The sequence below is a fragment of the Mytilus edulis genome, chromosome 7 (genome assembly GCF_963676685.1).
Source record: "Mytilus edulis chromosome 7, xbMytEdul2.2, whole genome shotgun sequence".
Taxonomy (NCBI): Eukaryota; Metazoa; Mollusca; class Bivalvia; order Mytilida; family Mytilidae; genus Mytilus; species Mytilus edulis.
In genome coordinates, this window is record NC_092350.1 from 71,638,333 (window position 1) to 71,659,599 (window position 21,267).

The window sequence follows — 21,267 nt, forward strand, 5'->3', positions numbered from 1 at the left end:
ATCAGAGACAAAAACACAATTGACCTAAGATTTCTAACAGACATACAAATTGTTCTTAAAAATAGTTCAAACAATAAGTGTTCTTGCGACATGTTTTCGCAATCAACAATTTTTAGGAACAATATAAGTTGAACCTATAAAATATTCAATGATTGCCTACCGGCATTCCCGATTTCATACTTTTATCAAACTGAGTCTAGATTCTTAATACGGTAAATATTGTATACCTTGTGTGTTATGATGGTGCTTCCGGTGTGTTTTCCTGTAGAGTTTGTTATGTCACGCATTTGTTGTTCCTTAAGGTATATCTTCTTGAATTTCTACTTGAATTTCACACCTTAAAAGGGGAATTAAATATATATACATTTAATACAGTCTACCACTAATGTGTCTGACTTTCAGATGTGTTTCCAATCCGTATGCAAGTACGTTAGATCTAACTAGAACACACACGCGATATCGTGGGCATTTAGGGCATGCTGGAAAGTACATGTATGTAAACTGTTGTAGGATAATTTTTTGGAGAACATTTTATGACTGGAGAATTTAAAAAAAAAAATCAAAATTTCTGTGTTGACTTGAGTTATCATTGATTATTTCATAATTATGAATAACCGGTTAACAAAATTTTGTACTTTATTTGGCATATTCAACATTTTTTTTGTTCGAGCGTCACTGATGAGTCTTTTGTTGATCAGTGACCCTCGTGGATAGAACATTTATAATTGATAGTAAATAGTATACACAAAAGGGGAAATAAGTGACTTAGCCCTAAGTTCTAATGACTGTTAATCTAAAAAAAGTTCGAAACGGAACAATCATAAGCGATGATGACAAATGCGACTATGCATAGTACTTATAGACACAGTGGCATTATGATTTATTCATTGGGGGAGAAAAAGAAGCGACACACAAAGTGAGGTCTTCTCATGTGATAGTATTTATTTGTACACAATGAAAACAAATAAGCTTCATTAATATATTGATGTATAGCATAATACCAATAATTCACAGGTGTGATCGATAATAAAAAAAAAATGATATATCATGCACATGTACCTTTCAGCGCTTCCAGCTATCTAAACTCAGTTTGTCTACGCTTTAAATATCGGTTTGCCAGTCTGAAATTTTGAAAAAATATATTCATTCTCTGAGAAATTGGTACAAAGACGAATATAGCTAAATCAAAATTGACAAGGTATTGGCCAACAAATGAGCTGAAAAGACAAAAACCTTAAAATATATCAACAAGAACAGCCAGGAACAGCAAATGCAATCAGCAAGATTGATGTCAACATGGTCATTGCGATTAATTAGAAACATCAACAAAAGTCATGATTTTTACCTCGATGTCATTGAAACTGAAGGCCCTGACGCATGATCAATCCGTTGGATATGTATGACGAGATCCGATTTCTGCTGCACGTTACAGATGGACAAATGAGAGTTCGAAGACAGAGCAATTACGGCACATATTAGTAAGGAACACTCAACTGACATGCGCTTAATGTGAAGACTCTAGAATGATACGGGGTGCATTTCTAATGATTGGTTGCAACTTAGACTTGTTCATCATATGGAATGTGAACAAACCTTATCAGCTACATACAATATTTCAAGAACAATTATCTGCGACGTCACAATGGGAACACACGTTATCACTCTTTATACAACTGAGCGTATATATCTTTAACGGATGAGATACTAGATGGAAGTGGTACAAGAAGCAGATTTTTCTGCTGATAATTATCGTAAAATATAATATGCCCGACAAAATTTTAAGCCATTTTACTCGTTCAATCGCCAAAAAGGTTCACATTTTATCTCTCTGCTGATATTCAACGATATTGATGTGTATCAATCCGATAATCTATACATGTACGAAAGGAAATAAAAAGTATCATCGTGTGAAACTATCTGGTCATATTTTTCTTAATAAATTGTTTGTAGTTTAACCAATAAAGGAGTTGTAAAACAGCATATGGCGAACTTTGGGGTATTTTGCTAATTTGCATAGCGGCAATTTCGCCTTATCATGACGGCAGACATTACAATAGGATTATATAAGCCCCTTAAATAAAAATGCCAATATGCCAATATCTATCTCGAATGAACAATTTGTTCGCATATAGGTAAATTGTGCATGTTTTTAGTCTTCTGTCCGTATACAAATGGACATTGTCTACTCTAAAATCTTTCGGCCTTTTTAGTTTAAAAATCGGAATCGTAATCATAGTTGATTGATATATAAGATAATATAAAATGATGGAAAATCGTAAAATAGTAAGATTCAAAACAGAAATACATATGCAAGAAAATAATGTTCATGATTTGTTCGCATATAGGAAACACCTTGTAGATTGAATTTTAAAGTAAAATAACTTTAAACTTACCTGCTTTCTGAGGTTTTCGGCCAAATTCTTTTAAAACACATTGATTTCAACCTTCCTATTTCGTGAAATGTCAAATTTTGAGCATTTTCTCTTAGAATTACACAGCATTTTTGTAATTTTGCGATATGGGTATGAGTACTTTTCGTTAACCTTTCGTTCAACACTTGATTTAAAAAAAAAAATTATGTTTACAACTAATTATTACAGTCATTAGTATTGAGATTAAAAAAAAGAGCACATGCAATCATAGTTTCAAATAGCAGAAACTATTCAATTTATTCTGATTATTTGAAGGATCTGGACATGCCAACTATTTTTTTTAACTTATTTGGTATTCGTAATTAATTCGATTTGCTATTTTGATCAATTATCTCAACATAGATACCAGGATTGCAATTTTGTATTTGCGCCAGAGTCGTATTTCATCTACAAAAGTCTCATCAGTGATGCTCAAATAAAAAAATGTTAAAAATGCCAAGTAAAGTACGAAGTTGAAGAGCATTCAGGACTAAACACTCCTAATGCAATGTAATGGTTATCAAAGGTTCCAGGATTATAATTTAGTACGCTAGACGCGCGTTTTGTCTACATAAGACTCATCAGTGACGCTAATATCAAAATATTTATAAAGCCAAACAAGTACAAAGTAGAAGAGCATTGTTTGACTATTTTGATTTATTCTTGATTGTATTTGCGTATTGTTCATGATAGTATCTTATTTCCTATCAAAGGCAAAATACAAGATGACTTCATCAGTTCGGGTCAATGTCGGTTTATTCAGTATAAAGACGGTTATATGTATGGTTTAACATTTGTAATGCCGTGTCAACGTATTTGACGTCTCAAAGTCGTGGTATGCATTCTTAATAAAAGCAGGACAAAAGGATGCAGGCAGTGGAACAACCGACAATGCATATTCATATATGTTTAAGAGTTATTTGAATTGATTTTGAGTATATGTGTTACTCCCACTATCGGTTACGATTAACCTCAATACAATTAAAACATGTTATTACTGCAAGACCTTTTTGTTATATGTTATCTCTTGTGTTCCTTATATTATTCACTATAGTAATAAATGAAAATCTACACATAATGCAATTCAATAAAAGAGGTGAATCAGTTAAGTTATTTGAATATATAAAGAGTGTAAATTTAGGATGACGATTAAAGTTGTAATTTAATGTTTATTTATATTACACAGTCTCCTAGTTGATATCAGAGGACTAACTTATTTGTTTTATTCATTCGAAAAGAAGCCACTGCATTAGTACTACATGCATATCAACATGCTTATTCAATTTGATAGTCAGTAATAAATAGTACAGCTTAAATCTGATCAATAAATAAGAAAAGACAAACATATGCTAGGAATTTAAATTGAAATAGGAAAATGAGAAGTGAATTTACATGGAATCAACTTTTTCTATTTGCATCATTTTGTTTTCATTCTTTTGTGAATATTCAATGCAAGGTAGAATCATATAAGAGACAGCTTATCATCAATCCGGGCTTTTCATAAGACAATTAATAGAATTACGGCATGTATTGTAATTATTCAATAAAAAGTGAACACTGGAGGTTTTTTAACAAGCAATGTCAATGTTTAAAACTCAAAGACAATTCAAATTAAGATCCCAATTAAATCGCCAACACCAAACTAAAATCAACCGGGTGTTCTAACTAAATAAATGTCGAATATTTGCATGCAATGGATGCAATTATTTTCTTAGTATTCGAAGTATCGTCAAAATGGCAGTACTTAATAAACATTGTAGGTCAGAACATGGACATTACAAGTAAATTCAAAAGAAATTGTATTACTCTGTCATTCCTATTGGCAGATTCCTGTCTACCTTATGCCTTACTGTGACCTTCTGTTTTCAGTGAAAAATGCCCTTTCCAAGTCAGACATAAATTCATTGTTTTTCATTTGTTTCGTCGTTTGATAGCATTTGATTATATTAGTTTTTATGGACCTTACTTATTTTAATTTGACCAGGAATTCGATATTTGTGTTATGCATTGTTGATGTTTTCTTCTTTAAATGGTATTTGTAGTTGCATTAGTTTGTTGAAAATACTCTAAACCATTCATTATAGGATGGTTAAATGCAAACAAAAAACTGTAGACTTTCAAAATATACATCTTCTGTATGTTGGTTTTATTCAGTGATATTAATCTTACAACATAACAATAAACAGTTGTCGACAAAATCACACAAAAAATGCACAACATATTATTAATTCACATATTACAGTACGATAAGAATAAGATGCATGGTCGTCATGGCTTTGTGACCTGAAGAATCGTGTTTCGCTTAACTTTTGACTGATCTATAAAGGAGCTGCTGTCTAACATTTATGAACAAGACATGTGTTTGGAGATGTGTATATTATTTGGGTGCGGTAAGCCCAGTTATCAAATCTTCGGTGATGTCTGCTCTTATTGAATAAAGGAACAATATGTTATTGTCCGTCAATGTCTGATGGTTGTAATGTTATTTTACTGCAATAAATAATTATCTCAAATCTGTTATTTATAATCGTGTCTTGTTTTTTTTTCTAAGAAACATATTGATTGAATTGAAACAAACACAAAACTAATTGTACGTCATTAGTATTATTTTATTCCATTTAACCATATGTTTTGCATATCTCAATCAAAGTTTGCTGACAGTCTTTTTTTTTGGTATATTGGTAATTCGTGAAATTACACAATTAAACATAATATTATCTGTCTGCTTAATCAGATATTCTAAATAATTTGTTTTCAAATTTTTAATGTTTCAAAACATACAGACAACATCAGCACAAAAATTGTACATAACTGATTGATAATATAGTATGACACAATACTTGCATGAATTCACAAATATAGGAAAGGTGTCCGTAACAATGATAGTCACCCCATCGAAAATCATAGGCTCTCCACAGCACCATGCATAACTGATCATTTGGTGCATCAGGTTCATTTTGCTGAAAATCACTAAATGCCATTGATTGGTTGACCTATCCATTCCATGACGTTATCATTGTAAAAATCATATCCTCCGATCCAGTATCCAGATACTGAAAACAATAAGATAAGAATTACTATGTAAATACATAAGTGACAGTACCGTTGGTTTTATCTACTATGTATCTTAGAATACTGATAGTTGAAATATTGCATGAAAAATTGCACAGACCATGCAAACTGTTTGGATGTTTTCTGCTTTATGGTCGGTATGTTGTCTCTTTGGTACGTTTCCCATTTATTGTCTCTATGTTAAAGCATAAACATAATAGACATGTACACCTATTTATATTAAGTAAAGTTAAACTAAGAGTAGAACCTAAATAAAGTGTACTTTTATATGTTGTAGTCTTGTCGAAAGGAAGCTGTCATGTTCATGTTCGTATTCTCATCTCATCAGGAACCGTGTTATTTGAATTTTTGAAAATTGGTTCATTTTTTTCATATCTATTGTTATTGTTACTTTGGAAATACGTAATTGATAGCATATTAATATCAAATGAAATAAAATCATGTAATAACCCAAAAGAAGCAAGAAGTGGTAAATTATTTTGTGTTAATTTTAGTTGTTCTTCCTCATAATTCTGTTTATAGCAGCTTCTGTGTCAGGTTTACACATCAAAAGTCCGTGTAGTTTGAACATGCATTCGTGTAACTATTAAATGAGATATAGTAACGTCATTTGATAGACGCATTAAATGTACAGATTGAAATTTGTATTAACTTAAACTTAGTCAATTCAACTATTGGCAGTCAGGATCCTACTTCGTCAAAATTAGCTCCCCATTACGCCAGTTCATTTTCACAATCGTAGAAATGGAAGCCATTGTAGCGATGACGCGCTACCAATTTTGCTCTTGGAAACCGATAAATTTATCCACATTGCACCAATACGATCCTTATATGTCAGTTATATTTTAAAAGACAAATGTATCAACTAGCTAATGAACATCAGTTAATGATCTTGTCTGCATTGATTCAACTTAAAACTATTGTCTGATCGGTTGTCAGGTGGAATTTTCGAAAAATCATAAACATTTAAAAAAATTCTAATTAAATATTTCGTGGAAGGGCAGACTAGATTTGTTTAGTGGTTGAAGACTATAAACCCTAGTTATCACACACAAAAAAATAGAATTTTTCGAAGATATGTATTTTCATCATCCAACTTGTAAGACTGTCGTCAAGTACTTTCAGTAGAAAAATAGCTATTTGAACACACCTTCTCTGTTTTTGTGACTCATTAGATAGGTATTTCACTTGACCCATATCTTTCATTTTTTAGTACTGTTATTTTTTCGTGTTATAAAGTCAAACTGTAGCTTTAATATATAAAAATGATAGAATCTGAAGCGAGACGATGTATGAAATATTCTTACTTTGTACGATATCAAGACAAAATACTCAACTTAAACACGCCCTAACATAAATAGGTGCACTCGATTTTCTCTTTCGATACAATTGGTACCTATTTTTTGGATTTTTTTCTTCAGACACATAATGGAAGGGCAGACACGAAAATTACTGAACTAATAGCTGAATAGATTGACATGTTTTCCGTCCGTGGTAATTTTTTCATAAAAATCGGAGGTTATGCATTTTCGTCATCATACTTGAAAGACACCCATGTCGTCGACTTGATATCTAATTGAAATCTAATATAAATTGAAAGCTTATGCAAATGGTGTTTTTGAAATAAAACACCTCGTTATTGAGAAGAAAATTGCAGTTTTGTTTGTTTCTATTAACTTTTAAAAAAATTGTCACTATAGTAAACAATACAGTAAACATTTGTTGCCTTCTCTAATAAAGAGCTTCGATTCTTTTGTTCTATTTCAACCTGGTTTCCGACTGTTGGGTGATTGTAAGGTCCCAAAGGTTAGTACATTTCAGTGATATGATTTGAAAATGTTTTTTCTTTGACACACTTTATTATTATGCTTGTTGTCTTACTCGGATATACAAAATTAACTTCATATTGATTTGATACTTCCCAAAGAGTCTATTTATTTCATTTTGCCATAAATCAATTTTGTCAAGGGTTATGATTGTTCCAGTTAAAAAACAATCCAGTAAAAGGATAAAATGGCTAGACATAAGAAAATGTACGTTGTTTTATTTTCTGTCGATGATATTGAAATATTGTGTTTGCCATTCAGAACTTGTCATTGTTTTTTCATGCAATACAGAAATTTTTAAAATTTTTTATTTATTTATTTATAATATTAAATACTATTCAGGTCTCAGACAGAGTATATACTGTGACATTCCTGGCTTAGAATGTATATCCCCTGAGCTGAAGGCGAAGGTGATATACGCCAAGAGCCGGGAATGTCACAAAATATACCCTGTCTTAGACCTGAATTACACATAAATAACGGATTATCCATGTCTTAATGTTTGTTTCCAGTGCAGGTATTTGTTACACACATTCACTATGATGCATACCATAACTTTTTCATTTTTAACTTTCTTAATGCTCCCAGTTATCAACTAAAATGCACCTTTTTTATTTCAGCATTTTGTTTTCCGTTAAGAAAATGTTTTTAATACAGACTTCATATTTCATGCGTTGTGTTTGTGTAATGTGTGTCTTTGTTTTTTTAAAACTCATACTTTAAAAAACCAAACCAATTATGTTCCGCATACGAAACAGATTTTGTAATTTGCTATTAAAATAATTGTATCGTACTCGTACGTTATTATTTATAATATCACTTTAAAACATTGAATTTTAGTGATTGAAGTGTAATTTGCGTGATTTGGCATTGAAAATCTATTATTGACGGATGCACGGCAATATTTTCCTTCTGTACTCTGTAAGCCTTTGACATTCCATAGTGTTCTGTATAGCTTTGGACTACTTCACATAATGTTTTGGGGGTTCCAATTTGGGATTAAACGTATTATTTACCCCGGCAGTGTCCTGAATGTTTACTGACATCTCCAATGTTGTTATCCAATCACAATCACACATTTGTAATCCGTTATATATGTTACAGTGAATTTGTATAATCAGGGATTATGTAGAATCCCTGATTTTTCAGGGAATATGTAGAATCACTGAAACCATTAGTAATTATATATAATCCCTAAAAATGACCAGTGATTTTACATAATCACTGAACATTTTAATAATTATTCTACATATTCCCTAATATGATTTCAGGGATTATCAATAATTTAAGGAACCTTTGTTTGTTAAAAAATAAATAATATAGACAAATTATAATTTTTTTCTTTCATATTCCTTGCCAGACGAAATAATTTTGCTTTAAAACACAGAGGATAATCATACAGATATAACCAACACAGGATTTCGAATTAAAGTTGAAGACTTCAAAATTAATAATAATCAACCTTCCCTTTATAGCGATAACTTGTTGCTTAAAAGCCAGCGTTAAATGGATATTCAAGTTCTATTTGTAAATCTAAAGAGCTTGTTATTTGTAGCAAAGAAGATAATGGAACTTTTTTTTTTTTGGTCAAATGAACAAGAAAAATCAAACTGAGAGAACTTACGCATCTAAATGTCATGATGATAAAACAGGCAGAACTAAGGACTGATAAATAATTTTTTTTAGAGGAAGCTGGCAATTGGTGTAATATTTTCATAACAAATCCGAAGGGAAAAAAGGAAAGGGAAACCCAAAAAACATAATCATTGGCAATTGTTCACAAAAATTCTGAAAAAGAATATTGTCTGGCCACTAAACATGGTATTTTGCGCGAACAGATTTGAGGTTGCTTATTTCCTTTTTTTCGGGATACCTTGAAATGGTTTTACTGAACACTTTATTTTTCTTGGGTGTGTCGAAAAATTTGATCCGATCTGTGAAGGAAAAAGTTTTTTAAAATGTGGATATTGTGATAGAAACAGATGTGAAGCATATTATTTTAATATATTGTGTTTAACATTTTAAAATATTGTGCCTAACATTTTAAAATATTGTGCCTAACATTTTTAAAAATGGGGATTTCATTTTAATATTTTGTGCTTAACATTTTACAAGTTTATGTTTATAATGATGTTTTAATATGATTTTGTAGAATAAATTATTTGACTTTAATTCATTTTTTTATAAATAAAACTATTTCTTCAATTCAGTTATTATGTATAATCCCTAACGTTTTTTCTAGTGATTATACATAATCCCTGAAAATATTAGTGGTTATACATAATCCCTAAACTAGACAGTGATTCTACATAATCCCTGAAAATTTCAGGGATTCTACATAATCACTGATTATACAAATTCACTGTAACATATATATGTTCCGGACCATATGAGTATTTGGATCAAGCGCGTATGGTCATGACCGTTTTCGTTTCGTTTTCTTGCTATTTTTTTTTACTTCTGTTGTAGGAAAAAATAGTTACACAGTGTATCCCTTAAAACATACATAAAGATTCACAAATGTGTCTTTGCAAACTGCATCATGTTTTACTAGATGTCAATGTTTACTAAATGGCATTTTTTTAATTTATGAATTCATGGATTAAATTTCGTAGCCAATACTAAAGAAATTTCCTTTGTATGTTTGTTGGCCTTTTTGTGATACAATCAGATAAACAATATGAAAATGCCTCAGTTATGTACGATTTCAATCTCTTTGTATTCTCTCGTCATTAAGTTCAATCTGATCTGTAACAGAAAATATTGTACATAAACATCATTATTTGTTGTTCCAATGTTTCTGATTACTTCGTCCTTGATAAACCCTGCGTGTCGTCTGTGACAGCTTTTACGATGTAGATAAAGGAAGGCATTTTTTGGTTTAAAGCGTGTTTTCATATCCAAGATATTTTCATTAGGAAACCTAGTTCCTTTGAAAATATTAACATCAAGCAATATTATTTTCTTTACATGAACAATCTAGTGTGAATTTCAGGATCGGATGATGATTAGTTGCGAACCTTAACAAATCCTTTATTTCCTTTATGTCGCCGTGATATATTAATATAATATCCTCACGATACCTTCTATAGTATCTTTTTCTATGTTCAAATTTAGATATGATGAGTTTATTTAGAAAGAATTTCGTTCAAGGGAATAGTTTATACATGAGTATATCACATATTTATGGGCTTGGTACTGCTCCTATCGGGGGATTAACATCTGTTTATTTAAGAGACCTTGCAATTTAGAAAAAATACCAAGGCCCGTCGAAATAATCGTACGGAAAATGCAGAGTAATTGTTGTATGGAGGACAATCATTATTTACCCGAGTGAACCAGCCTATTGCTATCTTAAGATTGTAAACTATAATGTATGAAAAAAACAATAAAGATAGAAATAGAAATATTGTATAGCAGTTGCATTCATACTTTACATAAACAACTGTTAGAAATTAAACCAGTATCTATGATTTGACCTATAATGCATATGGCTTACTTTTACAAATTGTGACTTGGATGGAGATTTGTCTCATTGGCACTCATACAACATCTTCCTATATCTTTTTGTTTTCAAACCAGGTCTTTCTAATATTTTCATCACAACGGGCGCAAAATTAAGTCTTCTTGTCATACTACAATAGTTAATACTGAAAGGAAAAACTGATTTATCGATAACTAGACATGTTGAAGGGTTCCAAGTCCTTTTGTGTAAAATTAAAAGTCAGCCATATCCATAAGGGTATGAGATTGACCATTACACCGATCTTTTAAATGTTTCAATGACTATGAACACTACGCGAGCATACCAAATGGAATTGTTTGAACTGAAAATAAAGCTGATAAAGACCCCGTCTACGCATATCAACGCCGAAACGTTAATCCAGACAAATAATTAGTAAAAACTTCGAGATAGGAAAGAACACACAATCAGTAAATAGACACAGAAGGAGATGAGCACATCCAGAGCTAACAAGTACAGAAACAAAATTCTACGTTCGAAGATAAACCTTACGTCAACTAAACCTAATCTTATATAATATTGCTAGTAAATGTTCATTGCTATATATCTGTGGAACACTGAGGTCCACCAAAAACAAACGCCAACATACATTAACACAAATGGACTATTCAATAACAACTCCCATATTGTTGACTTGGTACAGGAAATTTGAAGTAAAACAAAAAGCATATTATGGCGATAAGAAAGGCTAAACGTGATGTACTAATTCAGATTAAACCGTTACATAAGGTGATAACAAGAATCATTGAAACATTTGTTTATACGAACCTAGCGCTTCGTAGCAGAATGCTATTGCTACCTGATACATTTGTATTATCCAAGAAACAGTGTTAGACTCCATGCAATCGTATTATAAAACGGAAAGACATATTCCCCTTTGTGGTTATTTTTTTTTACATTAACGCTCGTTAAGGTATTATTTGTTATAACTAATAGTATTGGATATACAATTTTTTTCCAACATCTCAATATTTGCACTTATGTATTTAGATAGAATTAATGTCAATGTTATCGGCAGGGTAAAAATCAAACACATTTGCCCAGAAGAATTTGGTACTGGCCTGCGAAAACGGATATTTTGTGATTGAAATTTGATGCTGTAAGAATAAGGTACATGTATCCCTCGTGCAACGCTTCGATTATTTGTCTTCATTTTACAATTAAAAAAAAACCATGAAAGAGTAGAGATCTGTCTTTAACAGTTCATCATTATTTATATTCGATTAAGTCGTTGATTTTCAAACAGTTTATTCAAAAGCAGCTTCTAAGAGACATTAAATGAGCATTTCGTGCGGTACGGTTAATGTTTAAATGTAATATCATTATCACAATCCGTTCATTTTTTGGTAAATCAGAAGTGTCAGTTCCATACCGAAATAAGCCGAAGTTGTCTATTCACCAAATAATGACGATTTTTTATGTTTATTTATTTTGCTTTTTATTATTGGACAGTTCCTCCGTTTCGCTGATGTAAGCCAACACTTCGTTTGTCAATTCAATGACTTGTCTAGTACCCACGTACTTTCGTATGTTCAAACAATGATTCATTTGATAAATTTCAGCAAATATTCGTCTCGTCCTGTCCCCTGGAAATTATGTCAATACATTTTATGTTATATAAAAATCAACAGTAACACAGCTTTCTTGATGGATTTGTTTCTTGAAATTACGATTGCATTTCGTTTATACTGATAAATAGAAAATGGGAGAAGCTTCAAATATACAAAGTTCAGAATAAATGTATACTACACAATTCATTATTGTTTCAAACAATTATTTCTTTTTTTTACATATGCTTTTGTCCAGTGACGACCAGTGTTGAATTTATGTTTAATTATAACATTTGTTTTCCATTTACATGTTTCTTTTTTGTTGTTATTATATTGTGTTCCTGCGATAAAGACGTTTAATAGACCATTAGTGTGTATGTGTCATGTGTTAATAAAAATTATTTGTCGAGTAAGGCAAAGTTTTACATGATGCCGTTTCATTTCGTTTTAGTAAAGAACGGATTTCTCATATCTAACATCATTTCTATAAACATGATTGATATAATCCAACATTTCTCACAGTACTCTGACCACACGCAGACTTTAAACTGCTATTCACGTGTTATCTGTATAGTAATGTTTACTGTTGTAATATAATATCATGGTGTGTAGCTTGTTTTAAAGTGTAGTTTCAAATAAGTTCTAAATGATAACAGACCTGTGTATATGCCCCATATAAGAAGAATATAACATGGTTTCAGATTAATAAACGAATGAATTATCTGCAAAAATAGATCACATGAAACCATTCATAGCCTAACGTATAGAGAAAAAAGTATCAAAAAATTAGAAAAAAAGGAAAACAAAATTGCAGTTTTACCTTGACTCTACCGAGTTCAACGAAAAAGCAGAAAAGTTACAATGATCGCTGTTACTTCATTGTATTGGAGAAGATGCCATGGAAATTTTCAACGCGTTTAATTTCATGGAAAAAGAAAATGACAAAATATCACCATTGCTATTGAAAGTTGGTAAATTTGCAACGCGAGAAAGAACCAGACATACGTACGTTATAAATTTTACACGTATTCACAAAGTGAAGGGGACATAGACCGCTATGTCACAGAGCTAAAAATAAAACAGGAAAAAAAAACATGAGAATTGTAAGCGACAGTTTTGTAAGAGACAGGATAGTATGTGGAATACTACAAAATCAGGACACAAACCAAAACATTTCAAAGGAGAAACATCAATACAAATATTATAGAAAAGACAACCCGAAAGAGCAGAAATACGATTGCAAGAAATGCGGAATGCAACATTTACCTAAAAGTAGTCAAAATAACGGAAAAACGTGCAACCAGTGCAAAAAGCCGAATTCTTTCAAGAAGATGTGCAAAAACAGAAGAAAACATGCTATTGGAGAAGAAAACAACAGCTGAGACGAACTGTACATTAGATGTATCGCAAATCAGAAGAAAAATGAAAATTCTTGTGCGAACTTTCCATTTCTAGGTAGCACCATTCCAGCAGCACATAAATACGGGGTATATATCTCCAAATTGATACGATATTCCCGAGCTTGCATTTTCTATCATCATTTTCTTGATAAAGGGTTTCTGCTCACAGGGAAGCTATCAAACCAAGAGTTCCAACTGGTGAAGTTGAAATTATCTCTTCGTAAATTTATGGACGCCATCACGAGTTGGTTGACCGTTGTGGGATAACTGTTTCACAAATGCTATCGGATATGTTCCGGACAATCCGCTTCCCTTTCATGAATGTGACCTACCAAATTAGAACACTACGGGTGCCGCATTTGGAGCTGGATATGCTTACCCTTCCGGAGCATCTGAGATCACCCCTAGTTTTTGGTGGGGTTCGTGTTGATTATTCTTTAGTTTTTTAAGTTGTGTCATGTGTACTATTGGTTGTTCGTTCGTCTTTTTCATTTTAGACATGGCTTTGTCAGTTTATTTTCGTTTTATGAGTTTGACTGTCCCTCTGGTATCTTTCGTCCCTCTTTTAGTACTATAGTAGTTGTAAAAAAGGCAGATGGTTAGTTGAGGATATATTTGGATCAAAAAGATCTTAATCGTGCAATTAAGAGACAACATTGTATATTGCCAAGACAGGAAAAAATAACCGCTCAGTTAGCAGGAGCAAAATATTTTAGTTAGCTTCAAGCTTCCAGTGGATTTCGGAACATTAAATTAGATGAAGATAGTTCATTTAATACACCATTTTGGAGATTTAAGTTTTTATGATTACCGTTTGAAATAAATCTACTAGCGAAGTGTTTCACAAAGCCGTATGCAAATTCTTCAAGGATTAAATGGTGTTGAATCAATTATATATACTAGGCATAAAAAGAAACGTTACATTAGTTTTTAATTTGAAAATATCACATATATTAATTTCAAATATTTTCATGATTAAAACTAGTAACCTGAATGATTTATCTATCCAACTTACTCATTTATAAAAATACCGGAAATGACGTTTCTGATTTCAAACAAATAACCCTTTTTCAAAAATTTACCTGTATAGAGTTGTAATCGAGTTGTCCTTTTTGTCATTTATTGTGTCAAACACGGTTGTGAACAAAAGGTCGCATTAAAAAATTGAAAAACGTTACACGTATAACAATGCCCCGTCTACGCCAAAATGAGAGAGAACGAGCTATTGGGATGTTGGCAGCAGGAATGACGCAAGTGCAGGTTGCAATTCTTTTTAATGGGTCTAGAATGACTATTGCAGGGCTTAAGACTCGTCTTAGACATACTGGCACAACAAATGATCGCCATCGTAGTTCCAGGCTACGTGAAACGACGTTACGTCAAGACATACACATCCGCATCATTCATCTCTGGAATGGATTGGTGAACGCATCACAAACTGCACGATAAACCCACGTAAGACAAAACAAAAGAATATCTGCTCAAACATTTTGTAACCGATTGCGTCAAATTGGTATAATAGCTTGTCGTCCATTGAAGGGACCTATCATTACGCAGCGTCACAGGAAGGTGCAACTTCAATGGACACTTGTACGGATTCGATGGAATATGCAAACATAGAGACAGGTTCTTTTTACTGATGAATCTAAATTTAACTTGAAATCTACCGGAGACGCAATGAATGATTTTCTGATGCGTGCGTGCAGGAAACAGATCGGTTTGGTGGTGGCGGAATCATGGTATGGGGCGGAATTACCTACTAGCAACGCACCGAGCTCAAAATCATCGTTGGTAACCTAAATGCGACAAGGTAAAGGGGCGAAATTCTGGCTCCAGTTATTCTACCGTTTGTTCGAAGACATAGTTTTAACCACGTTCTTCAGCAGGATAAGACCCGTTGTCACGTGGCACACATTTTGATGATCTTTTTGTAGAATAACTATATTCGTGTGTTGCCTTTGCCAGCCATGTCTCTAGATTTATCACTAGATGAACATTTTTGGGACAAATCCACCGGAAACGCTAGCCCAGTTCTGAACAGCACTTTTCAGGGAATGGAACAATATCCCTCAAGATTTTTTCGACGTCTTATTGATTCCATGCGACGGAGGTGATACATGCAAGAGGTGGTCCTACAAGGTATTGACATGTTAATCTGAATTCTGTACTGGCCCTGTTAAAATTGTCCGAAAATGTGCAATATTGTTTTAAATAAACTTGTTATTGTTCTCTTCAAAATAATGTTAACTAACTATTCCATTTAATTTTTGTTATCATTTTTTTGTTATAAAAAGTTTAAATGATCTTATAAGCATATAGCGTTTCTTTTTTTGTCTAGTATACCGTTAATTTTATATTAGTGTAGGGATGTACAGAAGAAGATCACGACAAAAGATTAAAAAAGGTCCTAGAAAGAATCCGTATCAAAATTTGAAGCTAAGGCCTGATAAATATAAAATTGGAATTTCTGAAGCGACATATTTTGGTCACAGGTATATACGATAAGGATTGAAAATCGACAACAAAGTGAAAACGATAACCGAAATGAAATCACCGACAACAAAAAAAAAACCTTGAACGATCTCTTGTAATGATGACGTTTATAGACAATACGTACCAAATTGTTCATCAAACACATCAGTATTGAGGGATTTACTGAAAAGGATGTCCCATTAAAATGGGACGATAAACATGATGAAACATTCAAAGATCTGAAAACATTGATCACAAACTCTCCAGTGCTAAGATATTTCAACAGTACAAAGCCAGTGACATTATCCGTAGATGAATGACAAAATGCGCTAGGTGCTGTATTATTACAGAAAGAGTTTTCAATAGAATATGCATCCAGGGCATTGACTACATCGCAGAAAAATGGCCACAAATAGAAAAAGAGCTGTACGCCATCGTATTTGGGAGTGAACGTTTTCATCAGTATGTATACGGAAGGACAATTGAGGTAGAAACAGACCATAAACCTCTAGAAGTAATATTCAAAAAGCCACTAGTAATCGCGCCTATGAGAATAAAAAAACTCATGCTACGACTTCAGAAGTATAACATAAATAGAGGGAGCATATCCGACTTTCTATCGAGGACTTACCTTTATAAGTTCGACAACTCATGTGAAAATGAGGTAGATCCTAAAGCACATGTATTTGTAAAACAGGTGTCCGTATCAAAGTCGAAAATGGATGAATTCCGAAGAGAGACTACTGTAACTATACGGATGGCCCGAGAAGTCCGAAATAAACGACAACATCAACTATATTGGGACTACAGACGAGAGATTCATGAAGCACAAGGATTAGTGTTCAAAAAGAACCAGTGACATGTACACAGTCATGATGAACATGAAGTCGATATTTGTGCGACATGACATTTCGGAAATACTTGTATCTGACAAATGCAAGGTATTATACAACAAGTTCAAGATTCCAAGAATTCGCAAAACCGTTGGAATTTAAATAGATAACGTCTAGTCCAAGATACCAACAAAGCAATGGATTAGCGAAATTGCCAGTGCAACCGTTAAACATCTACTGAAGCTGAATATGAAAAATAAAATCCGTATATGAGTATCTTGAATATCAGAAATACTCTGTTAGACAGTGACATGTCATTGTCATCTCAACTATTGATATGTCGTCGTTGTAAAACAAAACTACCTATAACGACGACGTTACTGAGAACCGTAATTCAGAAAAATGCAAAGAATACTTTTGTTAAAAAAAAACAAGAGAAAAAAACTGTCTTATGACAAAAAAAAAAGAATTATCAAAATTAAACGTTAATGACAATGGTCAAAGAGAAATGCGTTGGAAACCAGCAGTCGTTGTTAAAAATAACCAGACATTTCGCGTTCGGATATTGTTAAAAAAACAAAAATGTCAAACTGTACAGAAGAAATAGAAAACATTTGATGGAAAACAAAAACAATGTCATAATTGAAAATGACGATTTAAACACTTAGCCAATAGTGCAACCGCAAACTGTACAAAACGAAGTGAATGATTATAACCGTTAGCGTTGTGGAAGAATGGTGAGAAAACCAGAGAGACTAATTGAAAACATGAATTAATTTGAAGAAGTTTATATTAAGATTCAGACAATTAATTAGCTTTAGAGACAATATTTCATAAATTACATTCACATCATTTCAACATTTTGTTAATACAAATTATTTGTTGAGTAAGGCAAAATTTTACATGATGCCGTTTCATTTCATTTTTGAAATGAACGGATTTGTCATATCTATCATCAAGTCTATAAACATGCCTATTATTATCCAACAGTTTTCAAGGTTCTCTGACCACACACATACTCTTAACTGCCTGTATGATGTGTAGCTTGTAATAAAGTGTAGTTTAAGATCAGTCTTGAATGAATACAGACCTATCAGTCTTGAATGAATACAGACCTATCAGTCTTGAATGAATACAGACCTATCAGTCTTGAATGAATACAGACCTATCAGTCTTGAATGAATACAAACCTATGTATATGCTCCATGCAAGAATATAACATATATTCACATAAGAAACATATTCATTTTTTGAGAGCATTTGATCAAACCCTCTTTTTGATATATCCAGGAATATTCAGATTAATCAAAAAGTTGTTACCCGATCTATTATGTCACTTACAGGTCATGGTCATGGCATCAATACACGTGTTATTGTACATAAAGATTGTTTACATGTTACATGAAAAGTTTTCCGCAGGCTGAAAATTTTCCGTTACATGCAGTAGGTTATGTTCTAAATGCAAGCGTTATGGTCTCGTTATGGTACATACAGTTTGTTAACATATTTTATGAAGGTTACTTCTCAGGAAGTATCAATACATTAATCAAACAAATTATGATATCCTTATCAGTTTTTTCGTTTTGTCTACAAAATGATTGGTTTAAATGAAAATCGTCAGCATTGCAATAATTTAAATATTCATCCATTGCTTCTAACTTACCAATATATTAAAGCTTGTACGGAAGTACTACATGATAACAAGATGGCTATATATCGCAAGGTATGTACATCAATGTATAACTAAGAAGATATTTGTTAAAGATTTTGTAATTTGCTGTAAAAAGCGTTGATATTTGTTAATTTAGTTTTAAAATAAATTAATAAATGTACGTTAATTCGTTTTTTTAAATCAGAAACCCGTATTAGTATTATTGGGAAGGTATTCTTTAGGTTAAGGACGCATTTCAATCCTAAAACGGACATATTTTTAAAGATCAAAGTTATTGTTCTAATTTCGTTTATCTCAATAGAATAAAAGCACAAATAAATGATAACGAACTGTAAATAGTTTCAAGCGGTAGTGATGTGCCTTTTGTATCGCTTTATTAGAGATGTGTCACTTTATATTTGACTTCGCTTGCTTGTTTTTGTAAGCTATGATGTTAACCGAATCAATCTCAATGAAGGAGGGACGAAAAATACCAAAGGGACAGTCAAACTCATAAATCTAAAACAAACTGACAACGCCATGTCAATGAACTTGACAGTAGGATACCACATATACAAGAGAGTCATCGCCATATATTGCAATACATCTATTTTGCAATTATATATATTGCAATTTGGCATCTATATATATTGCAATTTGCAATAAAGGACCGTAGACAAATTAGCTTTAGGACAAACCCGACGGCCTAAATACGCCAATATTCAAATTATGTGAATCAACATTTAACGTGAAAAGTTGTTAATATTATTTGTAAAAAAAATCAGCAAAGATTTCAGGTTTATTGTTTAAAAGGAGTTGAACCAGGAACCCAATAAATAGCCATGTAAAAGTGAGTTTTTTTCTAAACTTCAATGAATAAAGTAAATTTGATGTGAATGTATTGTTTAATTTATTATATATGAAAGAAGTATTATATTGAAATTGTAAATCTTCTTGATATCTATAGATATATAAACATGAACTAGCAAAAGATTTGGTTTTCGTTATATTTTTCTTGAAATTTGTCAACTTTTCATTGTTGCGTACTGTTATGCGTTTACTTTTCTACATTGGTTAGAGGTATAGGGGGAGGGTTGAGATCTCACAAACATGTTTAGCCCCGCCGCATTTTTGCGCCTGTCCCAAGTCAGGAGCCTCTGGCCTTTGTTAGTCTTGTATTATTTTAATTTTAGTTTCTTGTGAACAATTTGGAAATTAGTATGGCGTTCATTATCACTGGACTAGTATATATTTGTTTAGGGGCCAGCTGAAGGACGCCTCCGGGTGCGGGAATTTCTCGCTACATTGAAGACCTGTTGGTGACCCTCTGCTGTTGTTTTTTATTTGGTCGGGTTGTTGTCTCTTTGACACATTCCCCATTTCCATTCTCAATTTTATTTTCGACTTTTTTCAAAATTTATATTTGTCCGTTGAAGTATAATTGTAAAGTAAAACATATGGTATATAAGGAATATATCAAATAAAATTTATTTGTGGGCGAAGGGTTGCGCCACTGTTAATTTTTTTTTTTTTCAGAAAACCGTCATAAATTTGGCAGAATTCTGCAAACAAATCTTTTTACAAAACTCACCTACATAAATGATGTCAAAAATACGTCACTCATGAAGCAATTGGTAAACATCTGTTTGAACTGAAACAGTTTGATAGTTTAACGTAATACCTGTATGTCTTCATCAAAATTTTCACCACATTATCGCGTTATATATTTTTAGATGGTTAAGGCCAAAATTATAAATTAGTGAACCAACTCTTTTTTCTTGCTCAGTCGTATGGTTTTATTTAGCATAAGGTTTATTCTTTTTAAGTTTATATCAATGATAAACTAGCAACTTGTGAAGGAAAACATATACTTTCCCTGTACTTATCCAGTATGATTGATTGACCTAAATACGACTGAACGTGTGAGTTTGCTTATATGTTCATGGTTGGATCGTTTCCTAATATATTCCAATTCCAATTATATAATCTTGTTCAGATATCTAACTTAACCTCACACGTCGCAGGTACGCTCGGCTCTAACCTCAATTGACTAGGATTGTCATTATCCTGTCTGATGTCGGTGATTCACTCCAGGCACTCTAACTTCCTCCACAAATAAAAACTGACCGTCACGAAATAGCACAATAGTAATGAAAATAGAGCTAAATATCAATCAATCAAACAAACAAACAAACAAACAAACAAACAAACAATAATTCAATAAATCAAATTTTTATTATTTTCTACAATGAGTTAAGGACATGACATATGAAGTCAATTCATAAAACATGATTCATGCGGACGTAGCTATACTCATGAACATTTAAAAATATTATCTAGAAAACACTAAGGTACAGTGATAAAAAAAATCAACTGAATACTTGATAAACATATTGCAGGGTAGAGATACATGTAAGTTAATGTATGTAGAATGTACATTCTAGTCTAGAGTGGTGTCTATGTTTATTATGTTCAGTAGGGATATATATAAACCGAGGAAAGTTATTAATGATATAAATGTATTCTGTT